The sequence below is a fragment of the Ambystoma mexicanum genome, chromosome 14, assembly GCF_040938575.1.
Source record: "Ambystoma mexicanum isolate Mex_15411 chromosome 14, UKY_AmexF1_1, whole genome shotgun sequence".
In the NCBI taxonomy this organism is placed as follows: Eukaryota; Metazoa; Chordata; class Amphibia; order Caudata; family Ambystomatidae; genus Ambystoma; species Ambystoma mexicanum.
In genome coordinates, this window is record NC_090940.1 from 622988043 (window position 1) to 623013578 (window position 25536).

Here is a 25536-nt window from a genome sequence, read left to right on the forward strand (position 1 = left end):
CATCACCCACCTTGGAAAAGGTGCTCAATGTCTTGCATTTTTTGGTCACTGGGTCATTTCAACAGACAACTGCCATAGTTGGGGGCGTCTCACAGGCCACTCAGTCACGCTGCCTACACCAGGTGTTGGCAATCATGACTGCGCGCCCCTCACTCCGCAGGCACATATACATGACCAGAACACCCGCAGAAAGGCAGGCCATGGTCCAGGACTTTTACTGGGTGGCACACTTCCCCAAAGTGCTTGGTGTGATAGATTACACACATGTGGCCCTTTGTCCACCTAAGGCCACTGAGAACATCTACTGCAACCGCAAGCACTGGCATTCCATCAACGTACAGGTTGCATGCGATGCCCATGGAATTATCACCTCTGTCTATGCAAACTACCTGGGTCTACCCATGACAGTTTCATACACAGAATGTCCGCCCTCAGCCGGGCCCTGGAAGCTGGGAAGCATGGAAACACATGGCTCATTGGTGAGTACACATGTCTGTGCACATGCATGCATGTCACACACAGACAAATACACAAACCTAACTAATGACAACCATTATCACCTCCCCAGGGGTCAGTGCCTACCCTCTGAGCACCCACATGATGTTGCCAATACGGAACCCCACCACACCACCCAAGGTAAGATACAATGCAGCACATATTGCAACCCGGGCCATAGTGGAGCACACATTCGGAGTGCTCAAGTCACGCTTCCGCTCCCTTGACTGCTCTGGCGGGCAGCTAATATATGCATCCCGAGTAGTTTGCAGGATCATTGTGGCAGCATGGGTCCTGCACAATATTGCAACACGGCGGGCGGACCGGTGGACATGGTGGTGCGCCCACATCCCCAACCACATGCACAGGCGCTACACATGGGAGGGGAAAGGGCACGTGGCGAGGCAGCCCAGACCCACCTTGTGGCCACATTTTTCACCTGAACTCCCACCCCTGCGGAGTGCACACAGGCCTAGCACATACCAGGTCACAATCAATGATGACAAAGAGACAGTCAACTGTCACAACCTTACCACCATGAGAATGTTTCCACAGAAGTGCTATATTGTGTGCATCCCTAGCTACTTAAACATAACCAATCCGGTGTGACCAAAAGGAATATATGCAAGGTGCATATCCCACCAACGCCCTGCAAAACAGGCCATGAAAATCACTGGTTTGTCACCCAAACCTTCCCAACCCCGATGACCCTCATCAGTCACACCATGACATGGCATGCAACAGCAAAAGAGCAAACCAAATGCACAACACATGACACAAAGTGCCACGTGATAAATGGAAACAGGCCGGAGACAATTACACCTGACATGGAATCAGATGAAATGAGTGACCAACAACCTCGCACACAAATGTCATACACAAAGGCATGCCACCAGCGGTACCATCAACAAAAGACAGAATGCCTGTTGGCATGCACATTCAGAAATCCAAATCCGCAAATACCAAAACCATGTGCTGTGTGTGTCCCCTGCAACACACCGCTCAGCGCACAGCACAGTGAGCATCCAATGCGTTGGTGATACACCTTGAGCATCATATAAAAATGACCAAGCAACAAAAAGTACCCTGTGAGGCATGTAGACGATCCGTAAATTGTGAACATACGCTGCAGGGACACAGCATGGCAGAGAAGGCAATCTGTGGGCACGTGTGGGCATGGATGGGTGGTTGTATGTTTGGTGGTGTATTGTGTAAGTGTGTGTGTCAGTAGGGACATGCACTCAATAGGAAAAGAAACGGAACAGACTGACTACCCCTCTCTCTAAGGTCTTTCGACAACACAGATTGCGGTGCTTAGAAACTGTTGCATGAATCTGCAATGGTTACTTATTAAGGACGCTAATTATTAGACTGAGACCGTGAAATTACAAAAGTATAAATTATTTTAATAATTTGGTAAAAAAACACATTTTTATAAAAAACTGTACATTTATCGGCTTTTTCATTCACCACTCATACCTTTCATATCAATTCATTCGTACTGTAACGTAAGGGTTCGGCAATTTACATTTTCTTTTTGCATATTAGTTGTTAATAGTATGCATGACATCAGAAAAAACAGTTGGTTTTTCTAAAAAGTCGACATATGTTTCGGCCCCTTATAATAGTACCATCGTTGTCTACGGTGGTCTACAGAATTGTTATTGGGCCATCTTCAGGACAGTGATGATTTTTTGGAAGCTTAAAGTCTTCACCCTTTTCTCATACGAAAAGCCATCTGTGGTCGAAATGTTTTGTTGAGGACCACGGAGTTAAAGTTGTAGGGAATCTTCTATATTACCCTTTATCAGGAGTCAATAAACACCTTGGTGTAGGTAAATCTTCAGAATTCTGTGCTCCAGAGCCGCATAGTTTACTGTCACCCAGAGGGAGCTGTTTATGTCGGCAGCATCAGAAGTGGTGCCTCTTATGCTTGTTTGGGAGGAACGCAGCGTGTCACTTCTTGTGGCGTCCACTTGCCTGTAGCTGAACAGCTGTGGGGGACATGCACTCAATACATGCATGTGAAATGAAGTGACCCTCAGTGTCCTGTACACATCACATGTGAACATTTCCCTTGTGGACCCCCCAGTGTGATAGACCACACCAATCCCCTGACACCTGAAAAGTAAACCCAACACAGGAAAATACATTGACCAGCAAAACACATCATGTACATAGTACCCCACATTGACAATGTCAGACAGTGACCAATCACTGTAGCCCAAGTGTACCAAATTCACATTGTCACCCCACGGCCCCCTCCCATGATCAGTGTGGCTTTGACAGCTAAAGGGTGCAGGCTACCGTCTACAGCATGAAGTGCATAAAGCACATATACAGGCAAGTAATGAAAAACATCACAATCAACTTCAATGAAAGCACAGTTAAAAAATGTACTCACCAAAATTGATTCCAGTGATGCCGTGGAGAAAACATCCATAATCCCCACTAGGGGTGTACACACAAGTAGGACTGCAGACTGGCCACAGATATGAAGAAAGTCCAATGCCCCTGTGTAATTTGCTGTCACAGCTAACCATCCTTGCAAGCCCATGGAAAGGGGAAGCAGGAGTGGCATATGTGTCAGGACCCCAAGCCACAAACACATACACAAGACAAGCTTGTATGGGCCCAGCTGGAACACACAGTGGATGCTTTCAAAAGCCACAAAGCACCACACCATCATATTAATGCACAATAGACAAACAATATAATTTAAAAATAAATGGCCACATATGACCCGGGGGCGGGGCACCCAGATGGGGGGAGGTACAGGGTGCACCTCAACACCCACATGCAATGATGTTGAGATGAAAAAAACAACCTCCATGGGCTCAAAGCCTGCACGGCCCAACCTGTGTGGAAGATAAGTCGTCGTCCTACTCACCCTCTGGATGGAAATCAGAAGGTGGATGTGGCACAGTTGTCTGATCATGCCTATCCGCAACTTGCTCCTCCACAGCAGCAAGCATGCGGGTCTGGTAAGCCTGGTCCTGTGTGGCAATGGCACGTAGGCCAGTATGCAGCACCTCACATGATACGCGTGCTTCATCTTGCAAGGTAGCACGTGTAACACATAGTTCTGCCTACATGGCCTCACATGAGATCTGGAGCACCTCCTGGCAAGCACCTTGCTCAGCCGAGATGGTGTTCTCAAGCTGCTCCAACCTCACTTCTGACCACTGCCTATGGGACATATTGAGCACACCCAGAGTAAATCTGAGGGATTGGTGTTCATCCCTCAGGGCCTCCATGTTTGCCTCTGCCTGAGCAGCAAGTGCTTCGCGCAGAGACACCATTTCAGCCCAGCGTGCCCTGTTTGAGGCCCCCATGCCCAGCCTGAGTGAGCAGAATGGGGACTGCGCTGCCTGCTGCTGGAGCTCCATCTGCCTATCAGGGGGGAGCATGGATTGGGCCACACTTTCCATGCCTTGAGAAATCTTCTCAATAGCTGCCCCCTGTTGCTGTGAACTGGCATACATGGATTGCTCCCACTCAGTATTCCCCAGTGGCGCACGGCCACCACGTTGCCGGACATTACACCTGCGGGACTCAAGGAGCCGTGGTCCTTGCTGGATTGGCACCGCCCGCGGCTGCAGGACTGCATCCCTCTGTTGACATGATGCCCCAGGCACATCAGCAACTGCTGTGGAGTGTGACCATGCACCCAGAACCTTCACAGGCAGACGTTCCAACACTGCCTGGCCCCTCATTGCAGGTGTTGCGGACAGAAGATTATCCACATCAGGATCACTCACCGGCGACAAATCATCAGGATGCGCATCCAACTCAACATTGTGCTCACAGTGTTCATCAGAGCTGGACTGATGGACAGCCCTGGCCACGACGGTCTGGAGCATAAATGGGTTCTCGTGGTCTACCACCCCACGACCCCCACTTGTGCTGGTTTGCTGAGGTAAAAGCAACCCCGTGTCTGGAATTACATCACCATCCTCTGGCTCCATTGCGTCATCACCTGTAATGTGAAAAAAACAAACATGAGTACACATGTCAGCAGCACATAACCCACACACATATAGACATCACTACATTGACAGCCAACACATGAAGCAGACATGTCACACACAACTCAAATTCTGGCATGCATCCAGTGGCATTGATATGCAACGGCATCCCGAAATCAGAAATGGATGCGTGTAAATTGCAAAGCCTACACATATACTGAATGTAGTATATCACCTCCATCACACACCACCTCTGGCAGGCACATACCACAGGCAGAAATGACAGATGGCAACAAAGAGATGGCACGTAGCATAAGCATGTTTCAACAGCCAAATGGCCACAACTGCAATTGAATCAAAACACACCATGACACACGTAATATGCATGTAGACATGCATCACTAAATCATCATCACCAATATAGCTTCATCCATCTGCAGCTCGGCCCGTACTGGGCGTCCTGGGCCCTGAAGACATAGTTAATGTCCCGAGCAAAGCTAGGCCCTTCAACGAGGTATGAGGGACCATAACGCCAAGTATGGTCCGAGCTGCCGGTCCATGAAGCTTTTAGGACACCCTTCAGGGCCTGATTCAGCACTTTGTGCATTGAATGTGCCAAAAAACATGATTCAGTGTGTCAAATCACCATGCCCAGGCTGCACCAGTATTGCTAAGGGGGCCTGGGTGTATTCTTAGTGCACAACAGTACACCTTCAGGATTGTGCCGGTTCAACATAACGGGCGCAATGCTGAAATGTCAGCAGCATTTCCGTAAAATAACGACATATCAGTTATTTACCAAAAATGCTGCTGAGAACACATGTGTAAATAAACACTTTCACACACACCTAAGTAAGTAGCTGCAATGTTTCACTACACAACGTTGAAGCTGCTTGCATATGTGTATGTGAAAGTATTCAAATATACCTGTGTTCATATTCACCCGTATGGGGTATATGTACAGAATCCTATACAGCAAAGCAAGCAGCTTCAACGCTGCTTGCTTTGATGTATGTGAAAGTGTACACATACACACATGCAGGCAACTCCGCGGTAATTACAACCCAATTTCCGGGCTATAATCAATCTGCGGGATATACCAGTCAGTATAGCCCTCAGATTGACCAATCAACTTTGCTAAACACACAGTAGGGTGTTTCAATACAGAGTACATGTGTCACAGGATGCACCTGTGCTAGTGCGTTTCATAACAGTGAAGGGATGAACATCTGAACATACAGGCCAGGTCATTTTGACATTGCAGCAGTGAGTAGGCATGTAGAACGGTGTAACATGGCTCAGAAGTGGGTGCGTGCAGTGCAGTACATGTGTATGTTACCAGCAATCTACATCAACAACTACGTTTTGATGTCAATCACTTAACATGACGGCAGTGTAAGGGCAAATTCAGCGATCATGTGCAATGTGCATGCACTGGGTTGCATGGCTACAGTTAACTCCCCACCCATCTTAGTGAACATGCAGGGAGGCATTGCATGGCAATGAAAGGTTGACCAGAGAACTGTGTATTGACAGACAGTGCTGGCTAGCGTCAATTGCATCATCTCAGTCAACTGACACCACAGCAGATGAGAATGGGACAGTTAGCAGGACACATGATGAACCGTCAGTAGTACACCCATTCATGCAGAAACCACTACACCAGTTGAACAGAGTCAGGGGGCCTGCAACAGGGGGAGGCAAGTTCCCCACACAATAGAACAATAAACAGAGGACCAGTGGAGGAGAGGGGTAATCTCCAGTTCTGTTATATGGGGCCTCATTAGGACCCGGGCGGTAAGGGGTTTACGGCGGCGTAAACAGCGCCGACCCTTACCGCCTGATTCCGAGGTCCCTTAGCGCCATGGAGGATTTAACACCTGCTTTTAGCAGGTGTTAAAATCCATGGCGCTAAGGGACCTTGTTGTTAATTACGCCACCGTAATTTACGGTGGCGTAATTAACGCCTTCCCCACTCCCATTATGCCCTATGGGGCAAAAATGGGAATGGGGAAGGGTAAATGGGTTAATGGGGACTTACCGCCCCGCCAACCTCGGAATGGGGCGGTAAGTCCGCCAACCACCATGGCGTAAACGTAGTTTTTGCCATGGTGGTAAAGGTACGACCCGGGCGGTAACTTACCGCCTGGGTCGTAATGAGGCCCATGGTCTTTTTATAAATATCGACCAACAGTTCGAAATATTTAATCAATGAATTCAATTTAATTGTGTTACACACATTTTTGTAAAAACATAAAAAATACAAAATATGAAATACATTATACATTTAGTAAATGGCCTGTATTACTTCCAGGTTGGTTATAAAACACCAAAGCTCACATTCCAAATATACTACCACTCATTCACTCTCATCCTCCATTCCATTAAAACTCTCTACCTTCTCTCTCTAACCCTCCTTGGTTAGATATGACAGTTTTGCTATAGTAATTCCTTCTTGGGTTCAGATCTGTTGCTCAGTCAACCCATCTGTGTAGATTGTATTCTCACAGATTCAAAAGTGTCTACATGTGTTCCGGTTGTCCCTTGACCCCTTATTTGGGTCCCTTCATGCAGCAACCTTCTTCAGGATGAACAAGCAGCAACCCTTGCCTATAGCTTGAGGGGCCAGGTGTTAGAGTCAGGCGTCCCCATTGTTTGAACGCTGTGCCCCACACAGACAATGGCACTCTAAACATGTGCGTGATGCAGGACTGAGCCAGAGTGAGCATGGAATGGATGACCAAATGCCATGACACGTATGTAATCCCGGACACGTACTACAATGATCATCCTACCAAGGACACATAGGGGTGAGCATGGAATGCACATGGAGCATGAATGGGCACTCATGTCCCCGGGGAGCATCTGCCATCTGCACAGTCCGAGTGAGACACCCTGCATCAAGGACAAAGGATGTACCCCGCAGTATGTGTCTGGCAGGTTCGCAGGTGGAAGTGTGCATATACACAGGAGCGTGGAACAGGCCATTGCAGTAGTCCAACATGTTACCCACCAGTGCCATGGTGAAATTGAGGTGCAGGGGGGTAGAGGGACAAGGAAGCATGCCCGCGTGGAATACCTGCATGCAGGCTGAACACACATGCATGCCAGTCATGCGATGACATAGTCCGAGTGCTGAGTGGAAAGACACCACAGGCTACATGCAGACAGGTCAGTGAGCTGGAATATGGATCGGAGGGGCAGCCGGATGACTAGCATGTGAGTAGGGTGCATGTGTGGTGATGAGGACAGTCCCTGTCTGCTTCACATGTCCAGCATTCATCGCAACAGGCACGCATCAGTGAAGCATTGCATGACCCGCACATGAGAACCATATAGACATAGCATGTAGTGGCAGTCAAGCACAACACAACACACAAGCAAACAACACATGGGCTGGACAAACACGCAACAACACTCACTGGACGGAGCATCATAATCCGGCATCTCTCCCACTCCTTCGACCAATTGTGCCGGGATGTACTCCGCAGCGACCTCCTCGTGCAGAGTGAGTTCTTCCTCCTCAGGTGGTGGCCCACTGCCAGTCACCTCAGTCATGGCATAATTGGAGGCACGCTTTTGCTTAGCACAGTGTCAGAGGTCATCCCAACGCTTTTTCCAGTCCTGAGCTGTGCGCACCTGATATCCGAATGCACTAACACCATCCGCAACATGCTGCCAGTGTGCCCAATGCTGGGAAGGTTTAGTATGGCAATTCGGGCCCACTAGTATGTTGCGTTCGTGTTCCAACACGTAGCCCACAAGGAAGTCCAGTTCCTGCTTGTTGAAAGGCTTCTTCCTCGACGTGCCAGAGGCCGGAGCCGTGTCTGGGGTCCCAGCCTCTTGGGCAGTGGTACGGACCCTGACTGGCAAATGCTGCCCTGATCAGTAGGGGCAGTGGTGCTGGTGGACCGGACCAAGCAAGTGGCTAGTGGAACCAGGACGGAAGCCCTGACTTGCGTCAGTGGCTGCTGGGTGCTCTTGATAGGACCCAGCGCAGCAACAGCCACTGTGCCAAGGTTTGTGACCGACACAGTCCTGGCTGGCAGACTCACAGCCGGGGTGGTGTTGGCTGGATCTGCCCATGCAGTTGCCAACACTTAGCTGCTTGAAGCAGCAGATGACAACACTGCCCCAGAGACATGTGCGTCGGTCAGAGCATCCCTGCACGCACATTGCTTGTGCCTCCTGACCACCTGGAATTCAGCCTGGGAGTTCTCAGGTGCCAACACATCATGCGCTGGCCGACCCTGAGCCTGGGTGTTGGTCGCCACAGCTGCACCTGCAGCTACCACTACCGTTGGGCCTGTAACAGTAGATGAAACTGACTGCCGGGTCACATGGGTGCCAGTGTCAGATGCAAGAGCTGCATCTCCCGGAGCCGCAGGGGGTGGTGGCATGACTGCACCAACACGTGGCAGAACATCCTGCCCAAGTGGTGCACCCCTGCCTCTTCCCCCTCTGCAGCCACCCTGGCCACCCTGGACTCCCCCTACTCCTTGGTCACCCCGGCCACGTCCCTGACCACGCCCACCACGTGGAGGATGCCCAACTGAGGCACTCCTCATCTTTTGTGGCCTCCCAACCAAGGCACGGATGTACTAGTGCCAATGGGAAGTATACATGACAATTGTCCTGGGCAATTGGGGTAAAGGGGGCGGGGTACATGATGTAGATAGCACCCCTGTGCTCCTGCAAGGCTATATGTGACCCCTGGGAGAAAATGACGGGTCACGCAATGCTCAGGCACGCCAAATCTGCAATAAAACCGTGCACGCAACCCCCGGTAGCCCACATGTGTGGAATTAACCTCCCGCAGTACGTGGTGGCACCCAGGGACACAAAAAACGCATACGCGTGCGACACACAGGCTACTATGACCTCGAAAACGGGTACGTGATACACAGGGGGATCCGCAGTGGGAAAAATAGCATGCGCGACTCACCGTCTGACTGGCATGGGAAAGAAAAACACGCATAGGCAAGACCCCTGCCAAAAGAAGAGATACGTCCTTGATCCGCTGTGAAGTGATGGCGCGTGAAACAACAAGAAGTAGCAACACACGCGTCGGTCTCCACGAAAAGCACGTACAGTGAACTGCTGGTCCGCGCCCACCTTTAACCCGTGCCGAGGGGAACGCCCGTGCGCATCACATAGCTTACGCGCCTAGGCCCTTTCTTTGAATTACATGCAATCTCACACGGACGTGCTGTTTTTGCACGTGGATTCACTCTGTATCAAGCTGGCCACATGACAACACATGAAAGACCACGCTCCTGCCCAGTAGGCTATTTTCCTGCCCCCTAGAGCCCCAAGCAGCCTCCCACGAGCCATCTGCTGCCGCCTGCCTGCCTGCTGCCCACGTGCCCTGCTATTTGGAGCCTGCACATCAGCCATCTGCAGGGGTCCAGTTGCTGCAACCGCACCTGCTGGAACAGAAGACTCCCGGCTGGTGTTCCATAGCTCCACAGCCCAGCCCCAGGACCCAGTTGTCCACCCACGCCTGCCTCAGGGGTTGCCATGTTGGGGCAGACTCCATCTGGAACCACTGGCAACCCCCAGCCAGAGAGGCAGAGGACTGTCAGCTTCTCAGCCAGAGAAGATGGCATCCTGGTGGAGCAAGTCCTGGGGAATAATGATGCCCTCTACAGACGACTGTGCGCCGACAAGGAAGGATGGAGGAGGATCTGGTTGGACATTGTGGTTGCCATCAACGCGGAGGGGGTGGCAACCCGCGACTTGAAACACGTGCAGAAGCGCTGGGAAGCCTTCAAGTCCAGGACCCTCTGGAAGGCCCGGCGCCTCTTGGACGCAGTGGATGCAGTGGGGTGCCGGGTCCAGCTTGCCATCGACCAGATGAGGGTCCTGGAACGTATTCACCCAGTGCTTCACCACCAGGTCCTCGAGATGCAGACCCGTCTGGAGTCGGGTGGTAAGTGTTCGTGCATTCTCATTCCAAGCAGTGCATGTTGAGGTGTGGCAGAGGCGTGCAGCTTGGACATATGTGTGACATGGCCCATTCATGGATGTGCGTGCACAGGGACATGACCGTGCTGCATGTGTGCCAGGTCATGTGTGGTGCACATCAGTGGAGTTTGGATTCCAATGCATGATGCACAGCTGCATGTGCTGATGCACACAGTTTTGCATGTCTGGGTGTGTACTATACCATGTTTGTTGTGGGACACATGGATGCCCTTCCCAGCTTCATCTACTTGCATGATGTGCATGCGTGTGTGTCTGTTTAGTATGTGTGTGACTGTGAGACACCATGGATGCATGTTACACGCACATCAGGGTGCCCGATTGGCTGATGTGAGACAGTTGGTGATGATTGCACTGTGACAGGAAGCTGAGATGGCCATAGGTATGTCTGTGTGGTGGCATGTGTACATGTGATTGTCATGCCCCATGATGCTTGCAACTTCCTGTCACCCTTGGGATGTACATGCACGTTCATGTGAATGGCTGAAGATGCCTGTTGCACGACCCGAGTTTATTTGTGCCTCTGTGTGGGTTCAAATGACATGAGTGTTGGGAGTGTAATGCTATCTGTGATGTCTGACACTGACACTCATGTGCAACTGTTATGTGTGCAGCAGACCATTGTACGGTGCCCTGATGCCTGTGTTCTGTCTCTCCCTGTCTGCAGCGTCGACTGATAACGAGGGCGAAGACGGTGCTGTGGAGCCCAGCAGCAGGGATGCCACTGCCAGCCGGAGACGCAGGGCCCAGATCCCCTCCCAGGTTATAACATCTTCCGGGAGTGAGGAGTCTGGTGCTGTGTCCATGGCAGCAGAAGGGGCAGCTGAGCCCCCAAAGGGGCGTACTGAGGAAGACGGCACAGAGTCATCCAGGTCGGTGGGGTGTGTGGTTGAGGAGGAGGCCGTATCTGCTCCACGCATGGGGCCTGGAGGGGGTGGTTCCACTGGTGTGAGTGGTGCAGTCCAGGTGCAGGGGCAGGAGGCAGCACAGGTTGCCGCGGAGGTGCCTGTGTGTAATCCTGTCCCTGATCCTGGGACTGCATATTCCTGCACCAGCAGGGATGCCTCTATCCAGGCCCGTTCGCAGGTAGGGGATGCGTCTACAACAACTGACCGTCCTCTCCCTGCGGACGTGGCAATCTGTGACCACGTTGAGCCTGTCCTAGGCGGTGTGATGTTGCGCACGCGTGGTATTCGGGATGACGTGCATGGTTCTCGGCAGGACAGTGCACGTCATTTCGAGTACCTGCGTAGCCACCTCGACTTGCAAGGACAAGTCACCGGCACAGGGCTCCTCCGTGTGCTGGACGCTCTTGCGACCATCTCCTCAACTGCACCCCCTATGCACCAGTCATCCTCCGTGCCGTCTTCCCTCCCATGTATCACCTTGGCCCCCTGTGGAGCTGCCCCATAGCCCGCGGCCAGGCTGGTGGAGCGCACATCCCTGCCACAGTCGGGAGTCGGAGGTCCAGCAGGGTTGGTCACACCACCAACTGGACCCCAGCAAATGGAGGATGTGCAGGCATCATCGAGCAGGGCACGTGCACGACGGCGCCGGGGGATACCTTCATCCCGGAGGCCATTGTGGTGGCAGACGAATTTGGCATTGAGGCAGCAGCAGGCTCGGCGTGGGAGGTGTCATCGCTCGGGGACGACATTAACATCCCGGGGGAAGGCATGGGCCAACTGGCAGGAGGACCCAAGACTGGGAGTGTCTTCTGTGTGGCAGCGGTTGGGCCAGCAAATTGATGCAGAGTGGCGGCGGGCAGAGAGGGCACGGCTCCCGATGGTCAGGGTGGAGAACTCCATGCACCGGGCATTGAGGCGGGCTGAGAGCCTTGTGGCAACTCGCAGGGACTTGGAGGAGTCCATGGCAACATCCTTGTGAGCCCTCGAGGCCAGGGAAGAGGCCTGCCTCTGGGACATCGACGTGGAGTTCGATTATGCCCTGGCCCGGGACATGAAGAAGTGAGCCATCGGAAGAGCCCGCCATAGTTATTTAGGCATAGGTTTCCTTTTATTTAATTTATGACTTGGAGTCCACAGACTTTGCTCTTCCTTTTTGTATATAGTTCTGCTTTTGATTAGATTTTTGATAGGTTTCCTTTATTTTTGGGATCATGGACCCTTGTGACTTACATTGTGAATGGTTCGGGACATGTACATACATTCTTTTTTTTCATCCCATGGAGTAATGGTTTTTTGTGGTTTTCAATTTTGTTTCTATTTCTGTGCACTTTAGCAATGGACCACTTTTCAGTTTTCATGTCTTGGATTTTTATTTTTCCTTGGATTTACCTTTCTTTTTGGCATTGCTATGATAATTTGCTCATTTGCATGTGTGGTTTTGATTTTGTCATTTTGTTTTCTTTTTAATACATCTCACGTATCTTCATTATTGGTGTGGTCTACTCTCATTAGTTTTGTGCATGTGTCACTGTCCATTGCCTCTGTCACGTGTCACCACTGTGTGGCTCTGTTGGACATGTCTTTGTGTGCATGCGTGTGCTTTTTTGGATGTGAAGGCATGGTGCTTTTAGTGGGGAGTGGGTACAATATATGGTTGTGTGTTTGGACTGGGGTGCTGCGGTGTGGGGTGGGATTTGGGTTGGCATTTCTGACATGGGCCTCTATTAGGACAGCATGTTGGGTGGGGTGACATGTGTCAGGGCCTGCTGGCAGGTGCCCGTCACTGATGGGGGGGACATGTGTCGGGGCCTGCTGGCAGGTTGCCGTCAATGGGGGTGAGGTTAGGGGGACATGTGTCGGAGCCTGCTGGCAGGTTGCCGTCAATGGGGGCGGCGGGGACACGTGTCAAGGCCTGCTGGCAGGTTGCCGTCAATGGGGGTGGGGTGGTGGGGACATAAGTCGGGCCTGCTGGCAGGTGCCCGTCACTGGTGGGGGGGACATGTGTCGGGGCCTGCTGGCAGGTTGCCGTCAATGAGGATGGGGTGGGGTGGGGTGACATGAGTCGGGCCTGCTGGCAGGTTGCCGTCAATGGGCATGGAGTGCGGGGGACATGTGTCGGGGCTTGCTGGGAGCTGCCCGTCACTGGTGGGGGGGAGATGTATCGGGGCCTGCTTGCAGGTTGCTGTCAATGGGGGTGGCGTGGGGGGACATGAGTAGTAGCCTGCTGGCAGGTTGCTGTCAATGGGGGTGGAGGGACATGTGTCGGGGCCTGCTGGCAGATGCCCGTCACTGGTGTGGGGGACATGTGTTGGGGCTCACATGTGCATGGTGCCATGTGGGCTGCCTGCTGGGCAAGGGGAGGGTGGATGGGCTGCCTGCGGGGCATGGCCATGGGTTGTAGGGGTGTCCCCTGTGGTGTGGGCTGCCTGTGGGGCATGGCCAGGAGTCGTAGGGGTGTCCCCTGTGTTGTGGGCTGCCTGCAGGGCATGGGGAGGGGGGGAGGGCACACCCGGGAAGGCCCACACTTCCAAATCGCATGTAATGCTCACTCGCGTACCCCGGGATACAAGTACCCCGCTCGCACCAGCAAAATCACGTTTAATGCTCACTCGCGTACCCCAGGATACACGTACCCGCTCGTGCCAGCGAAATTGCATGTAATGCTCACTCGCATACCCCAGGATACATGTACCCCGCTTGCGCCAGCAAAATTGCGTGTGATGCTCACTCGCGTACCCCAGAATACACGTACCCTGCTCGTGCCAGCGAAATCGCATGTAATGCTCACTCGCGTACCCCGGAATACACGTACCCAGCTCGGGCCTGCGAAATCGCGCGTAATGCTCACTCGCGTACCCAGGAATACACATACCCAGCGAGGCCAGCAGAATCGCATGTAAAGCTCAGATTCGCGCACCAGTGTGGCAGCCCACAACACAGGGGACACCCCTATAACCCCTGGCCATGCCTCGCAGGTAGCCCATCCACCCTGACCATGCCCCGCAGGCAGCTCATCCACATTCCCCATGTCCCGCAGGCAGCCCATTCACCCTCCCCATGCCCCGCAGGCAGCCCACACCACAGGGGACACCCCTACAACCCCTGGCCATGCCCTGCAGGCAGCCCATCCACCCTGACCATACCGCACAGGCAGCCCATCCACCCTCTCCTTGCCCCAGGCACATCAGCAACTGCTGTGGAGTGTGACCATGCACCCAGAACCTTCACAGGCAGACGTTCCAACACTGCCTGGCCCCTCATTGCAGGTGTTGCGGACAGAAGATTATCCACATCAGGATCACTCACCGGCGACGAATCATCATGATGCGCATCCAACTCAACATTGTGCTCACAGTGTTCATCAGAGCTGGACTGATGGACAGCCCTGGCCACGACGGTCTGGAGCATAAATGGGTTCTCGTGGTCTACCACCCCACGACCCCCACTTATGCTGGTTTGCTGAGGTAAAAGCAACCCCGTGTCTGGAATTACATCACCATCCTCTGGCTCCATTGCGTCATCACCTGTAATGTGAAAAAAACAAACATGAGTACACATGTCAGCAGCACATAACCCACACACATATAGACATCACTACATTGACAGCCAACACATGAAGCAGACATGTCACACACAACTCAAATTCTGGCATGCATCCAGTGGCATTGATATGCAACGGCATCCCGAAATCAGAAATGGATGCGTGTAAATTGCAAAGCCTACACATATACTGAATGTAGTATATCACCTCCATCACACACCACCTCTGGCAGGCACATACCACAGGCAGAAATGACAGATGGCAACAAAGAGATGGCACGTAGCATAAGCATGTTTCAACAGCCAAATGGCCACAACTGCAATTGAATCAAAACACACCATGACACACGTAATATGCATGTAGACATGCATCACTAAATCATCATCACCAATATAGCTTCATCCATCTGCAGCTCGGCCCGTACTGGGCGTCCTGGGCCCTGAAGACATAGTTAATGTCCCAAGCAAAGCTAGGCCCTTCAACGAGGTATGAGGGACCATAACGCCAAGTATGGTCCGAGCTGCCGGTCCATGAAGCTTTTAGAACACCCTTCAGGGCCTGATTCAGCACTTTGTGCATTGAATGTGCCAAAAAACATGATTCAGTGTGTCAAATCACCATGCCCAGGCTGCACCAGTATTGCTAAGGGGGCCTGGGTGTATTCTTAGTGCACAACAGTACACCTTCAGGATTGTGCCGGTTCAACATAACGGGCGCAATGCTGAAATGTCAGCAGCATTTCCGTAAAATAAAGAAATATGAGTTATTTACCAAAAATGCTGCTGAGAACACATGTGTAAATAAACACTTTCACACACACCTAAGTAAGTAGCTGCAATGTTTCACTACACAACGTTGAAGCTGCTTGCATATGTGTATGTGAAAGTGTTCAAATATACCTGTGTTCATATTCACCCGTATGGGGTATATGTACAGAATCCTATACAGCAAAGCAAGCAGCTTCAACGCTGCTTGCTTTGATGTATGTGAAAGTGTACACATACACACGTGCAGGCAACTCCGCAGTAATTACAACCCAATTTCCGGGCTATAATCAATCTGCGGGATATACCAGTCAGTATAGCCCTCAGATTGACCAATCAACTTTGCTAAACACACAGTAGGGTGTTTCAATACAGAGTACATGTGTCACAGGATGCACCTGTGCTAGTGCGTTTCATAACAGTGAAGGGATGAACATCTGAACATACAGGCCAGGTCATTTTGACATTGCAGCAGTGAGTAGGCATGTAGAACGGTGTAACATGGCTCAGAAGTGGGTGCGTGCAGTGCAGTACATGTGTATGTTACCAGCAATCTACATCAACAACTACGTTTTGATGTCAATCACTTAACATGACGGCAGTGTAAGGGCAAGTTCAGCGATCATGTGCAATGTGCATGCACTGGGTTGCATGGCTACAGTTAACTCCCCACCCATCTTAGTGAACATGCAGGGAGGCATTGCATGGCAATGAAAGGTTGACCAGAGAACTGTGTATTGACAGACAGTGCTGGCTAGCGTCAATTGCATCATCTCAGTCAACTGACACCACAGCAGATGAGAATGGGACAGTGAGCAGGACACATGATGAACCGTCAGTAGTACACCCATTCATGCAGAAACCACTACACCAGTTGAACAGAGTCAGGGGGCCTGCAACAGGGGGAGGCAAGTTCCCCACACAATAGAACAATAAACAGAGGACCAGTGGAGGAGAGGGGTAATCTCCAGTTCTGTTATATGGGGCCTCATTAGGACCCAGGCGGTAAGGGGTTTACGGCGGCGTAAACAGCGCCGACCCTTACCGCCTGATTCCGAGGTCCCTTAGCGCCATGGAGGATTTAACACCTGCTTTTAGCAGGTGTTAAAATCCATGGCGCTAAGGGACCTTGTTGTTAATTACGCCACCGTAATTTACGGTGGCGTAATTAACGCCTTCCCCACTCCCATTATGCCCTATGGGGCAAAAATGGGAATGGGGAAGGGTAAATGGGTTAATGGGGACTTACCGCCCCGCCAACCTCGGAATGGGGCGGTAAGTCCGCCAACCACCATGGCGTAAACGTAGTTTACGCCATGGTGGTAAAGGTACGACCCAGGCGGTAACTTACCGCCTGGGTCGTAATGAGGCCCATGGTCTTTTTATAAATATCGACCAACAGTTCGAAATATTTAATCAATGAATTCAATTTAATTGTGTTACACACATTTTTGTAAAAACATAAAAAATACAAAATATGAAATACATTATACATTTAGTAAATGGCCTGTATTACTTCCAGGTTGGTTATAAAACACCAAAGCTCACATTCCAAATATACTACCACTCATTCACTCTCATCCTCCATTCCATTAAAACTCTCTACCTTCTCTCTCTAACCCTCCTTGGTTAGATATGACAGTTTTGCTATAGTAATTCCTTCTTGGGTTCAGATCTGTTGCTCAGTCAACCCATCTGTGTAGATTGTATTCTCACAGATTCAAAAGTGTCTACATGTGTTCCGGTTGTCCCTTGACCCCTTATTTGGGTCCCTTCATGCAGCAACCTTCTTCAGGATGAACAAACAGCAACCCTTGCCTATAGCTTGAGGGACCAGGTGATAGAGTCAGGCGTCCCCATTGTTTGAACGCTGTGCCCCACACAGACAATGGCACTCTAAACATGTGCGTGATGCAGGACTGAGCCAGAGTGAGCATGGAATGGATGACCAAATGCCATGACACGTATGTAATCCCGGACACGTACTACAATGATCATCCTACCAAGGACACATAGGGGTGAGCATGGAATGCACATGGAGCATGAATGGGCACTTATGTCCCCGGGGAGCATCTGCCATCTGCACAGTCCGAGTGAGACACCCTGCATCAAGGACAAAGGATGTACCCCGCAGTATGTGTCTGGCAGGTTCGCAGGTGGAAGTGTGCATATACACAGGAGCGTGGAACAGGCCATTGCAGTAGTCCAACATGTTACCCACCAGTGCCATGGTGAAATTGAGGTGCAGGGGGGTAGAGGGACAAGGAAGCATGCCCGCGTGGAGTACCCGCATGCAGGCTGAACACACATGCATGCCAGTCATGCGATGACATAGTCCGAGTGCTGAGTGGAAAGACACCACAGGCAACATGCAGACAGGTCAGTGAGCTGGAATATGGATCGGAGGGGCAGCCGGATGACTAGCATGTGAGTAGGGTGCATGTGTGGTGATGAGGACAGTCCCTGTCTGCTTCACATGTCCAGCATGCATCGCAACAGGCACGCATCAGTGAAGCATTGCATGACCCGCACATGAGAACCATATAGACATAGCATGTAGTGGCAGTCAAGCACAACACAACACACAAGCAAACAACACATGGGCTGGACAAACACGCAACAACACTCACTGGACGGAGCATCATAATCCGGCATCTCTCCCACTCCTTCGACCAATTGTGCCGGGATGTACTCCGCAGCGACCTCCTCGTGCAGAGTGAGTTCTTCCTCCTCAGGTGGTGGCCCACTGCCAGTCACCTCAGTCATGGCATAATTGGAGGCACGCTTTTGCTTAGCACAGTGTCAGAGGTCATCCCAACGCTTTTTCCAGTCCTGAGCTGTGCGCACCTGATATCCGAATGCACTAACACCATCCGCAACATGCTGCCAGTGTGCCCAATGCTGGGAAGGTTTAGTATGGCAATTCGGGCCCACTAGTATGTTGCGTTCGTGTTCCAACACGTAGCCCACAAGGAAGTCCAGTTCCTGCTTGTTGAAAGGCTTCTTCCTCGACGTGCCAGAGGCCGGAGCCGTGTCTGGGGTCCCAGCCTCTTGGGCAGTGGTACAGACCCTGACTGGCAAATGCTGCCCTGATCAGTAGGGGCAGTGGTGCTGGTGGACCGGACCAAGCAAGTGGCTAGTGGAACCAGGACGGAAGCCCTGACTTGTGTCAGTGGCTGCTGGGTGCTCTTGATAGGACCCAGCGCAGCAACAGCCACTGTGCCAAGGTTTGTGACCGACACAGTCCTGGCTGGCAGACTCACAGCCGGGGTGGTGTTGGCTGGATCTGCCCATGCAGTTGCCAACACTTAGCTGCTTGGGGCAGCAGATGACAACACTGCCCCAGAGACATGTGCGTCGGTCAGAGCATCCCTGCACGCACATTGCTTGTGCCTCCTGACCACCTGGAATTCAGCCTGGGAGTCCTCAGGTGCCAACACATCATGCGCTGGCCGACCCTGAGCCTGGGTGTTGGTCGCCACAGCTGCACCTGCAGCTACCACTACCGTTGGGCCTGTAACAGTAGATGAAACTGACTGCCGGGTCACATGGGTGCCAGTGTCAGATGCAAGAGCTGCATCTCCCGGAGCCGCAGGGGGTGGTGGCATGACTGCACCAACACGTGGCAGAACATCCTGCCCAAGTGGTGCACCCCTGCCTCTTCCCCCTCTGCAGCCACCCTGGCCACCCTGGACTCCCCCTACTCCTTGGTCACCCCGGCCACGTCCCTGACCACGCCCACCACGTGGAGGATGCCCAACTGAGGCACTCCTCATCTTTTGTGGCCTCCCAACCAAGGCACGGATGTACTAGTGCCAATGGGAAGTATACATGACAATTGTCCTGGGCAATTGGGGTAAAGGGGGCGGGGTACATGATGTAGATAGCACCCCTGTGCTCCTGCAAGGCTATATGTGACCCCTGGGAGAAAATGACGGGTCACGCAATGCTCAGGCACGCCAAATCTGCAATAAAACCGTGCACGCAACCCCCGGTAGCCCACATGTGTGGAATTAACCTCCCGCAGTACGTGGTGGCACCCAGGGACACAAAAAACGCATACGCGTGCGACACACAGGCTACTATGACCTCGAAAACGGGTACGTGATACACAGGGGGATCCGCAGTGGGAAAAATAGCATGCGCGACTCACCGTCTGACTGGCATGGGAAAGAAAAACACGCATAGGCAAGACCCCTGCCAAAAGAAGAGATACGTCCTTGATCCGCTGTGAATTGATGGCGCGTGAAACAACAAGAAGTAGCAACACACGCGTCGGTCTCCACGAAAAGCACGTACAGTGAACTGCTGGTCCGCGCCCACCTTTAACCCGTGCCGAGGGGAACGCCTGTGCGCATCACATAGCTTACGCGCCTAGGCCCTTTCTTTGAATTACATGCAATCTCACACGGACGTGCTGTTTTTGCATGTGGATTCACTCTGTATCAAGCTGGCCACATGACAACACATGAAAGACCACGCTCCTGCCCAGTAGGCTATTTTCCTGCCCCCTAGAGCCCCAAGCAGCCTCCCACGAGCCATCTGCTGCCGCCTGCCTGCCTGCTGCCCACGTGCCCTGCTATTTGGAGCCTGCACATCAGCCATCTGCAGGGGTCCAGTTGCTGCAACCGCCCCTGCTGGAACAGAAGACTCCCGGCTGGTGTTCCATAGCTCCACAGCCCAGCCCCAGGACCCAGTTGTCCACCCACGCCTGCCTCAGGGGTTGCCATGTTGGGGCAAACTCCATCTGGAACCACTGGCAACCCCCAGCCAGAGAGGCAGAGGACTGTCAGCTTCTCAGCCAGAGAAGTTGGCATCCTGGTGGAGCAAGTCCTGGGGAATAATGATGCCCTCTACAGACGACTGTGCGCCGACAAGGAAGGATGGAGGAGGATCTGGTTGGACATTGTGGTTGCCATCAACGCGGAGGGGGTGGCAACCCGCGACTTGAAACACGTGCAGAAGCGCTGGGAAGCCTTCAAGTCCAGGACCCTCTGGAAGGCCCGGCGCCTCTTGGACGCAGTGGATGCAGTGGGGTGCCGGGTCCAGCTTGCCATCGACCAGATGAGGGTCCTGGAACGTATTCACCCAGTGCTTCACCACCAGGTCCTCGAGATGCAGACCCGTCTGGAGTCGGGTGGTAAGTGTTCGTGCATTCTCATTCCAAGCAGTGCATGTTGAGGTGTGGCAGAGGCGTGCAGCTTGGACATATGTGTGACATGGCCCATTCATGGATGTGCGTGCACAGGGACATGACCGTGCTGCATGTGTGCCAGGTCATGTGTGGTGCACATCAGTGGTGTTTGGATTCCAATGCATGATGCACAGCTGCATGTGCTGATGCACACAGTTTTGCATGTCTGGGTGTGTACTATACCATGTTTGTTGTGTGACACATGGATGCCCTTCCCAGCTTCATCTACTTGCATGATGTGCATGCGCGTGTGTCTGTTTAGTATGTGTGTGACTGTGAGACACCATGGATGCATGTTACACGCACATCAGGGTGCCCGATTGGCTGATGTGAGACAGTTGGTGATGATTGCACTGTGACAGGAAGCTGAGATGGCCATAGGTATGTCTGTGTGGTGGCATGTGTACATGTGATTGTCATGCCACATGATGCTTGCAACTTCCTGTCACCCATGGGATGTACATGCACGTTCATGTGAATGGCTGAAGATGCCTGTTGCACGACCCGAGTTTATTTGTGCCTCTGTGTGGGTTCAAATGACATGAGTGTTGGGAGTGTAATGCTATCTGTGATGTCTGACACTGACACTCATGTGCAACTGTTATGTGTGCAGCAGACCATTGTACGGTGCCCTGATGCCTGTGTTCTGTCTCTCCCTGTCTGCAGCGTCGACTGATAACGAGGGCGAAGACGGTGCTGTGGAGCCCAGCAGCAGGGATGCCACTGCCAGCCGGAGACGCAGGGCCCAGATCCCCTCCCAGGTTATAACATCTTCCGGGAGTGACGAGTCTGGTGCTGTGTCCATGGCAGCAGAAGGGGCAGCTGAGCCCCCAAAGGGGCGTACTGAGGAAGACGGCACAGAGTCATCCAGGTCGGTGGGGGGTGAGGTTGAGGAGGAGGCCGTATCTGCTCCACGCATGGGGCCTGAAGGGGGTGGTTCCACTGGTGTGAGTGGTGCAGTCAAGGTGCAGGGGCAGGAGGCAGCACAGGTCGCCTCGGAGGTGCCTGTGTGTAATCCTGTCCCTGATCCTGGGACTGCATATTCCTGCACCAGCAGGGATGCCTCTATCCAGGCCCGTTCGCAGGTAGGGGATGCATCTACAACAACTGACCGTCCTCTCCCTGCGGACGTGGCAATCTGTGACCACGTTGAGCCTGTCCTAGGCGGTGTGATGTTGCGCACGCGTGGTATTCGGGATGACGTGCATGGTTCTCGGCAGGACAGTGCACGTCATTTCGAGTACCTGCGTAGCCACCTCGACTTGCAAGGACAAGTCACCGGCACAGGGCTCCTCCGTGTGCTGGACGCTCTTGCGACCATCTCCTCAACTGCACCCCCTATGCACCAGTCATCCTCCGTGCCGTCTTCCCTCCCATGTATCACCTTGGCCCCCTGTGGAGCTGCCCCATAGCCCGCGGCCAGGCTGGTGGAGCGCACATCCCTGCCACAGTCGGGAGTCGGAGGTCCAGCAGGGTTGGTCACACCACCAACTGGACCCCAGCAAATGGAGGATGTGCAGGCATCATCGAGCAGGGCACGTGCACGACGGCGCCGGGGGATACCTTCATCCCGGAGGCCATTGTGGTGGCAGACGAATTTGGCATTGAGGCAGCAGCAGGCTCGGCGTGGGAGGTGTCATCGCTCGGGGACGACATTAACATCCCGGGGGAAGGCATGGGCCGACTGGCAGGAGGACCCAAGACTGGGAGTGTCTTCTGTGTGGCAGCGGTTGGGCCAGCAAATTGATGCAGAGTGGCGGCGGGCAGAGAGGGCACGGCTCCCGATGGTCAGGGTGGAGAACTCCATGCACCGGGCATTGAGGCGGGCTGAGAGCCTTGTGGCAACTCGCAGGGACTTGGAGAAGTCCATGGCAACATCCTTGTGAGCCCTCGAGGCCAGGGAAGAGGCCTGCCTCTGGGACATCGACGTGGAGTTCGATTATGCCCTGGCCCGGGACATGAAGAAGTGAGCCATCGGAAGAGCCCGCCATAGTTATTTAGGCATAGGTTTCCTTTTATTTAATTTATGACTTGGAGTCCACAGACTTTGCTCTTCCTTTTTGTATATAGTTCTGCTTTTGATTAGATTTTTGATAGGTTTCCTTTATTTTTGGGATCATGGACCCTTGTGACTTACATTGTGAATGGTTCGGGACATGTACATACATTCTTTTTTTTCATCCCATGGAGTAATGGTTTTTTGTGGTTTTCAATTTTGTTTCTATTTCTGTGCACTTTAGCAATGGACCACTTTTCAGTTTTCATGTCTTGGATTTTTATTTTTCCTTGGATTTACCTTTCTTTTTGGCATTGCTATGATAATTTGCTCATTTGCATGTGTGGTTTTGATTTTGTCATTTTGTTTTCTTTTTAATACATCTCACGTATCTTCATTATTGGTGTGGTCTACTCTCATTAGTTTTGTGCATGTGTCACTGTCCATTGCCTCTGTCACGTGTCACCACTGTGTGGCTCTGTTGGACATGTCTTTGTGTGCATGCGTGTGCTTTTTTGGATGTGAAGGCATGGTGCTTTTAGTGGGGAGTGGGTACAATATATGGTTGTGTGTTTGGACTGGGGTGCTGCGGTGTGGGGTGGGATTTGGGTTGGCATTTCTGACATGGGCCTCTATTAGGACAGCATGTTGGGTGGGGTGACATGTGTCAGGGCCTGCTGGCAGGTGCCCGTCACTGATGGGGGGGACATGTGTCGGGGCCTGCTGGCAGGTTGCCGTCAATGGGGGTGAGGTTAGGGGGACATGTGTCGGAGCCTGCTGGCAGGTTGCCGTCAATGGGGGCGGCGGGGACACGTGTCAAGGCCTGCTGGCAGGTTGCCGTCAATGGGGGTGGGGTGGTGGGGACATAAGTCGGGCCTGCTGGCAGGTGCCCGTCACTGGTGGGGGGGACATGTGTCGGGGCCTGCTGGCAGGTTGCCGTCAATGAGGATGGGGTGGGGTGGGGTGACATGAGTCGGGCCTGCTGGCAGGTTGCCGTCAATGGGGATGGAGTGCGGGGGACATGTGTCGGGGCTTGCTGGGAGCTGCCCGTCACTGGTGGGGGGGAGATGTATCGGGGCCTGCTTGCAGGTTGCTGTCAATGGGGGTGGCGTGGGGGGACATGAGTAGTAGCCTGCTGGCAGGTTGCTGTCAATGGGGGTGGAGGGACATGTGTCGGGGCCTGCTGGCAGATGCCCGTCACTGGTGTGGGGGACATGTGTTGGGGCTCACATGTGCATGGTGCCATGTGGGCTGCCTGCTGGGCAAGGGGAGGGTGGATGGGCTGCCTGCGGGGCATGGCCATGGGTTGTAGGGGTGTCCCCTGTGGTGTGGGCTGCATGTGGGGCATGGCCAGGAGTCGTAGGGGTGTCCCCTGTGTTGTGGGCTGCCTGCAGGGCATGGGGAGGGGGGGAGGGCACACCCGGGAGGGCCCACACTTCCAAATCGCATGTAATGCTCACTCGCGTACCCCGGGATACAAGTACCCCGCTCGCACCAGCGAAATCGCGCGTAATGCTCACTCGCGTACCCAGGAATACACATACCCAGCGAGGCCAGCAGAATCGCATGTAAAACTCAGATTCGCGCACCAGTGTGGCAGCCCACAACACAGGGGACACCCCTATAACCCCTGGCCATGCCTCGCAGGTAGCCCATCCACCCTGACCATGCCCCGCAGGCAGCCCATCCACATTCCCCATGTCCCGCAGGCAGCCCATTCACCCTCCCCATGCCCCGCAGGCAGCCCACACCACAGGGGACACCCCTACAACCCCTGGCAATGCCCCGCAGGCAGCACATCCACCCTGACCATGCCCTGCAAGCAGCCCATCCACCCTGACCATACCGCACAGGCAGCCCATCCACCCTCTCCTTGCCCCGCAGGCAGCCCACACCACAGGGACACCCCTACAACCCCTGGCAATGCCCCGCAGGCAGCACATCCACCCTGACCATGCCCCGCAAGCAGCCCATCCACCCTCCTCATGCCCCGCAGGCAGCCCATCCACCCTCTCCATGGCCCGCAGGCAGCCCACACCACAGGAGACACCCCTACAACCCCTGGCCATGCCCTGCAGGCAGCCCATCCACCCTGACCATGCCCTGCAGGCAGCCCATCCACCCTCCCCATGCCCTGCAGGCAGCCCACACCACAGGGGACACCCCTACAACACCTGGCCATGCCCCGCAGGCAGCCCATCCACCCTCCACATGCCCCGCAGGCAGCCCACACCACAGCGGACACCCCTACAATCCCTGGCCATGCCCCGCAGGCAGCCCATCCACCCTGACCATGCCCCACAGGGAGCCCATCCACTCTCTCCATGCCCCGCAAGCAGCCCACACCACAGGGGACATCCCTACAAACCCTGGCTATGCCCCACAGCCAGCCCACACCACAGGGGGGACTTTTGCCATGCAATTTGCCTGGCGCGAGCGGGGTACGTGTATTTACAGGGGTGTGCAGGGAGTTTTACACACGATTGGGCTGGCGTGAGCGGGGTACGGGTATTTCAAGCGGTGTGCAGGGAGTTTTAAACGCGATTGGGCTGGCGCAAGTGGGGTACGCATATTCTGAGGGGTGCGCAGGGAGTTTTACACGTGCTTGGGCTGGCGCGAGCAGGGTACGCGTATTCAGAGGGTTGCATGGGGAGTTTTACATGCGATTGGGTTGTCGCGTGAGGC